This window comes from Nanorana parkeri, unplaced genomic scaffold, assembly GCF_000935625.1.
Source record: "Nanorana parkeri isolate BGI_ZX_2015 unplaced genomic scaffold, ASM93562v1 scaffold216, whole genome shotgun sequence".
Lineage (NCBI taxonomy): Eukaryota > Metazoa > Chordata > Amphibia > Anura > Dicroglossidae > Nanorana > Nanorana parkeri.
Window position 1 is genome coordinate 1,396,314 of NW_017306484.1, and position 7,361 is coordinate 1,403,674.

Below are 7,361 nucleotides of genomic sequence, written 5' to 3' on the forward strand. Positions count from 1 at the left end.
GACAGATAAAAGAACCTTCTACGTAAAGCTCCACCTTTTTCCTGCCATAAGAAAAGTAGTTCTGAGAAATGTATACATTATTGATAGATATTTTATTCTAAAATGAGAGCTGGGCTTTAATTGTGGACCTTAAGCTATAACTCCATTATAAACAATAGATTCACGAGCCTCATTATCCTCCTGTGTGGTCAGTTCTGTTCATTTGCTACACGGTAATCCAGAGAACGCTCCTTGCGGCTTGCAGGCATCATTTACCATCCGCAACATTGATTTATAATTTAACCCTCGTGCTCCAATGGCGCTTATTGATTCCCGGCCCAGGCGAGGGAAATCACTTATGGATCTCAGCTAGGCGACCCTTCTTTTCTCTCATAATTAGGATTTATTTGCTCCTATATTAATACACAAACGGCTTGACAGAAGATGGATGGCGGCATTCGGTCCCCGAAAGATCAAAGTGCCGTTATAAGACTGACCCCCTACCCTGCAGGGAAAGGTCTTTGGGGTGGATACGGGCAATTCGCCGAGAGCTTTCTATGGATTGGACAATATCGGAGAGTGATAGAGAGAGACGGCTGGCTTCCTATTGTTATGTTTGTTTTGTTGATGACACTATGTTGCACTGATGAAGGGACCCTGTGTGGCCCCGGATGCTGCCTTTGGCTTTGATGACCCAAGTTCAATAAAGAGGAATAAAAAATTCAGACCTTGAACTTTTTGCTGGTGATCTTCTATTCAACACTTTGTTGATGACCGGCACATTTGTTCTCACATTGCTTCCTAACAAGCAGATTCTCTGTCCAGGTTACAGTAAACTGTTGCTACAGCGAGTGACGCATATGAAACGGAAATGTTAACCCTGAATTCCAGGCCAACAGCTAAATACACCAATAAAATACAAATATAGGAGCTGGTTTACCTGCCAAAGAATTTGTATTTCTCTCCACCCAGTCCGGAGATTGACCAGCTCTGCCAAAGAGCACGTCCCTGTCTGGCAGGGGAGGGGACCTGATTTTTCTTACAGGTCTTGCCGCACCCCCAGCCAGTGATTGGACAGTGAAAAGGAGAAGCAGAAGACTGATGAGCTGGTCTCTCTGTCACTCTGCTCTCTTCACCTATCAGCCCTCCCATAGTACAACTGATTGGCTACTTGTGCTGCTTCTCCCTCTCTAAGTCTGAGCTTGAGCCTGAGAATGAGTCATATTCAGGTACGTACACTGCTTACATTTAAAAAACTATTGATTTATTGATATATCAGTTATACAGATATGGACCCATTTGTGTTATTAATATCTGCCCCGAGTTCAATCTTCCAGAATTGGAGAAAATGTACCAATCAAACTTTAGAAGTCCACGTCAGCCATATACATCACTTTTCGGGTGGGGTGCAATGAGTCGAATCAGCTGCAATCTATTTCCCGGGGTAGTCAGCTCTGGTCACAAATAAGGGTTCACCCTCTCGCAATCACGTCTCCATTATTTCTAGGGGAATTTATGTGACTCCTGATTTTAGCTTTGCAGTGGCTGCCATAGTTGAAGGAAACATGCAATCGGGGGGGGGGAGGTGGCATCTGAAGGGGGCATTGAGACCTAGCATAGAGTCCTAAATATAATATCTGGTATAGAAGGAGCCGCTGCTGTATGGCTCACTTTTTCTGGTTAATAGGACTGAACTTGGATCTGTTCAAAGGCAATTGTAGAAGGCTGCCCCTGGCACACGGCACCTCTCTGTGTGTCTAGAGTCAATGACCTCCCCCTTCATGTCTACTTCCCTTCATAGATAAACTACAGAACAAAAGAACAATTATTTTCTGTACACTGGATACAGTTTCAGATGTTACCTCCGTCCTATAAAGGACTCTCTGTCTGAGCAGCCTGGCTGCAAGAACATAAATACCATTCAAATGGGATGGCAAGACTCAGGAAGACAGAAAGGATAGATAGATAGATAGATAGATAGATAGATAGATAGATAGATAGATAGATAGATAGATAGATAGATAGATAGATAGACGGATAGATAGATAGATAGATAGATAGATATATGAGATAGATAGAGAATGATAAAGAATTCCATATAGAATATACACCTCTGTGCTCCATAATTTCGAGCCATCTCATTCACTCCTATCACCTCCACCCATGGCCTCATACAAAACAGATTTAACAATTTGTTTCCAGTGCTGCGGATACAGAGGAATTTACATTGTCTTTTCCATCCGCAGATCCACAGCACCTCTCAGCGTCCCTGTGCTGTAATTACTCATTGGTAGAAGAAGTCTATTGCCGGACGGATCAGCCTCCGGTGTTCTCTGTCAGATCAGTAAATAACAATCAGAACAAGAAAAATATCCAGACTTAGGTTTCATGAATGAACATAAATCAGGTGTAACAAAAGTATCCCTGGTGGTCTTTGATGTGATCCAGACCTGGACATGGCAAAACTGGGAGATTTGATCAAGAAGTGGAGATTAGCGTGAGGAGGTGGATTGAGTATTTTAGGCCTGTGTGGCTGGATCGTGCTTGGCTTGCAGGGCCCATGGAAGAGGAAAGGGGGCCATTTCTGTGTGGGGGAGGATGGGTGAGTGGCATTTCTCATGGAGGGATTCCTGATAGAGACAACATTGCACCATGTCCACGTAATGTGTGCTGAACCTTTCTAGTCTCCAAGGAAAGCCTGTTTGACCGGGTGACAACACAGGAGTCCAATTTAGAAACAGGGCTGGAGCGGAGACCACCACGGATACGCATGGTCAGCCTCATGACATCAGAATAAACTACTCCTGGTGACTGTGGCTGGACGATTTGGTGCCGTCTGTCTCTCTTTCCCTATATGACCCCGGGGTCCCAGGCGTGACAAACCAGGGAGGCTGTGGAGCTAACGGTGGGGTCACCCGCCGCTCGCCCCCCCTTTTGGCTTTCCGGGTACTTCTCCTGCATATCGCAAATCAGCCCTGCAATGTCCATCTTCAGTGGGTCCCCTGATGAAGCCAATGGCGAAACGCGTCGGGGGCCTATTAAGATAAGCTACGCCTAGGATAGTATTTTGTTATACACTAATGTAACCATACCTGGACAATATTGAATAACTTCATGATATGTCGGACTAAATGAATTTTAGAAACATACAAGCAATGTATATTTAAACATATCCTCTGCAGGGATCTGTTTTGTTCTATTATGTTTGTTTTAAATCATGAATGTATGTATAATCGTATTTAACATAATACATTTTGAAATGATATTTTAACATATCTCTCTTGGACGGTCATTTACACCCCTCCAAAAACCCTTCTATTTCCTCAATTTGTCTTGAAACTATATAATATGGGGGAGAGGTGTAAAACTAGGTGCCCACAGGGAGACAACCCAGGATTTAGTATTTTCTTTTTATTGTCGATAGCTTACCCACCTACCCCAGCAACATGGAGGCACCTATCCGTGCTTCCTCACTGCCCTCCCGCTGCTGGAGTCCACCCTGGTTAAGCTCCGGTGTCAGATGGTGTCATAGCTTACCTAGGTTGATGATGTCACATGACAAGTTTGGGACTGGCAATTGGCCATTCAGGCCTGAGCATTGTCACATAGGGAAGAAACATGCTCCCCCATACTTTACCTGGAAGCCCTGCTGGGATCTGACAAGGCAGGTAAAGGACTGCAAATTGATAAGTATTTGGGGGTTTTATTACTTTTGGGATTTTTAATTTTTAATTTATGTAGATAAGGTCTAAATTAAGTTTGGGGTGCTAATGCGCAGCATTCACTTGTTACTGACATCTGTTCTCAGGAGCTGCCTTTTGTTTACAGTACTACAAGAAAGAAAACTAAGTGCAAAAACAATGTGCACCTAAACCACCCCAAATCATGTCACTTATTGTCATTTACTGCACCCCCCATACCCCCATAGAGAAAATAACAGGCATACATCGGTGAGCCCTATTATTCCTGGTTACAACTGTCCTCCAGCTTGTTATTTTTACACTGCTGTATCATCGGCAGTATCCCCCTTCCTGTAGTAAAGCTCTTGCCTGTGCTTTGTCGCTAGCAAATTTAGGCCTAGGGTTGCTCATTAAAATGGTCCTGCTGCTGGCCAAATTTACACTACTGCATCGTCTCCAGTCTTTTAATTCTTCTAGTAAAGCCCCTGCCTGTGCTCTTTGTCGCTAGTAAATTTAGGCCTAGCCTTGCACATTAAAATTGTCCTGTTGCTGCCCATTTTAACACATCTGGGTCATCTGCGGTCTATTAATTCTTGTAGCAAAACACCTGCCTGTGCTCGTTTTTTTAATACAATCTGGCCGATTGTCTCATTAAAAAGTCTTGCTGCTTGGCAATTTTACACTGCTGTACCCTCTCTATTATCTTACTTCCTGTAGTAAAGCTCCTGCCTGTGCTTTTTCTCTGTAGTAAATTTAGGCTCGCACTTGCTCATTAAAATTGTCCTGCTGCTGGCCAATTTTACACTGCTGCATCGTCTCCAGTCTTTTAATTCTTGTAGTAAAGCCCCTGCCTGTGCTCTTTGTCGCTAGTAAATGTAGGCCTACGCTTTCTCTATAAAACGGTCCTGCTGCTGCCCATTTTAACACATCTGGGTCATCTTCGGTCTCCTAAATCTTGTAGCAAAACACCCACCTGCGCTCTGTTTTTTAGCACAATTCGGCCGATTGTCTCATTAAACAGTCCTGCTGCTTGGCAAGTTTACACTGCTCTACCCTCTCTATTATCTTACTTCTTGTAGTAAAGCTCCTGCCTGTGCTTTTTGTCTCTAGTAAATTTAGGCCTACACTTGCTCTTTAAAATTGTCCTGCTGCTGGCCAAATTTACACTGCTGCATCATCTCCAGTCTTTTCATTCTTGTAGTAAAACCCCTGCCTGTGCTCTTTGTCTCAAGTAAGTTTAGGCCCAGTCTTGCTCATTAAAATTGTCCTGCTGCTGCCCATTTTAACACTGCTGGGTCAGTTGCATTCTCTTAATTCTTAGAGGGTTATTCACAAAGCTGCAAGGGCAGCTGAGTGAATAACCTAGCCGAAGTGAAGGGAGCAAAACGCTGTTCGGCTATTCACTTCAGCCTTGTACGGCTGATTTAATCGGCTAAAATCAGCTGTACATCGGCTGCCTTCAGTCAGCCGAAGTGCAAAAGGAGTGTGACTCATCCGACTCAGTTAGCTCTGCCCAACTGTTTCCTATTGGCCGGCACATGCCAGAGTCTTCCAGCAAGTCCCAACCAAAAACTAACAATTGGGCAGAGCCGGCCGTGACGTCACTTGTTATTGTTTATTACTTCAGCAGTAAAGTTGAACACTTTGGAAGAAAAAATTTCCCCCCCTCCCACACCGGGGCTTCATCAGAAGGGCGTTGAACAACGCCCTTCTGATGAAGCCCCGGTGTGGGAGGGGGTGAAACGCGTCATAGGCGTTCAGTGAAGGTTTTCTCTATGTGGCTGCTTCAGCTGAGGCTGCTCTAAATCCTTCTTTTTTTTCTTGACAATATCGTTTTGTTCCCTTTTTTCATTCATATGTATGCTCAATCCTGGAAACACAGAGACCTCTTTCTTGTCCCTCTTTTTTCTACAAATATGGGTCACTTTTTTCATCCATATGGAGACTTTTAAAGCAAAGAAAAAAAACATATTTTTGATACCCGTTTTTTCTGTTATCTGAGAATATTAAGCGTTCACACAGTGTGCCTCCATACTGCTTTTTCCATGATACACTGTTGAAAAATTATTAGTGGAATGCAGCCATATACATGTGTGTGTGTTTTTTGATTTTTTTGGATGTTTATTGATAGTTTTTGATACTTGAGACATGCTTTGTTATATATAATTTTAGTATTTCTACAATTAAATATATATTTTTATAAATATTTGTCATATCTGTTGAAGGGATGGTGGGATCCCCTCTTTGGGGAAAAACCATATGCTTGTCAATTTAGAACAGTAGAGGACCCTCCCTCAGAATACTTGCTTTTTTACTAAACCTTCCTTTCCCCAATGATATGCCTGTCCTGCCATTCATGTGGATGTTACGTTGACACGTACCACCGACCTAAACATTGTTGCTGGCCAAGTACACCCCTTCATGGAAATGGTATTCCCTGATGTCAGTGGCCTCTTTCAGTAGGATAATGCTACAGTGCAAAAAATGGTTGAAGAATGGTTTGAGGAACACAACAACAAGTGTGTTGACTTGGCCTCCAAATTCTCCAGATGTCAATCCAATTGAGAATCAGCTGCATTCCTCATAATATAAAATGAATAAAACATGGAGTAGATAGCTCATCATAATGGCCACTGCAGGTGTGCAGACCTGGGAGCTCACCAATAGTGATGGGCTCGGGCGTGTTCGCAAGCGCCTCATGCCGAGCCCGCCAGGAAGCCGTCAGCGCGCAGGGCCAATCACAGGCACTGAGACATGTTCCCGGTCCGCAGCTGCAGAGATCGGGAAATGTCTCAGTGCCTGTGATTGGCCCTGCGCGCTGACGGCTTCCTGGCGGGCTCGGCACGAGGCGCTTGCGAACAAGCCCGAGCCCATCACTACTCACCAATAGATCGTTGATGCAGCTGGATGAACATTTAAATAAAAGTGGAGTTTTCTTTTAAATGCCATTTCACGATCGTTGACAGCAGCAGGAACTGAGCAATGCAGCGGGAGGTGACATGATTTACATCACGCTAAGAAAAATATTTTTTTTTAAACAAAAAACAAGGAGAAGAAGAAATATTTGCAGGGAAATGTGAAGCATTATATCCACAAGAGATAAAAGGCAGCTTTCACATCTCTGTTTCTAAGTAAATTGCTACTCAATCTGATTCCACTCACTGGCAATCGGAGACGCAGAATGGCGCAGATGGAGAAATCCAGCATCATCTTGCGAAGACGGAGTCACATATTTTGGAAGTGTTCAGTAATTGCATGGATACGCTTTGGTAGGTTATGAGACTGAGGTAGTGTTGCCATGGCAACCAAACAACGAGGATAAGATTTTAAAAAAGTGCATTAAACCTTAGCAACCAGGTATTTTATATTACAGCTTACCAAGGCTGCCCATATAGGCATTGCAGGGTGGTCAGATGTGCAGACGGAATTAGAGGACATGGTAATGACACCGCTTTGTTGGTAAATGATGTATGATCATGCATGATATGACGGAAAAAAAAAAATACAATACAAATAATAATAGTTCCTATGCCGTTTTTCTTTTTTTTGTCCTGACGGCAGCAGCTTTCAGAACACTAAAAAAAAACAGCAGATAGCAAAGGAAGTATTAGCTTCTTTCAGGGGGGTGCTCTCTTCCTTGTTGTTGCACCCCCCCCCCCCCCCCCCCCCCCGAGATGGGAAGGGCACCCCCCTGAAAAAAAT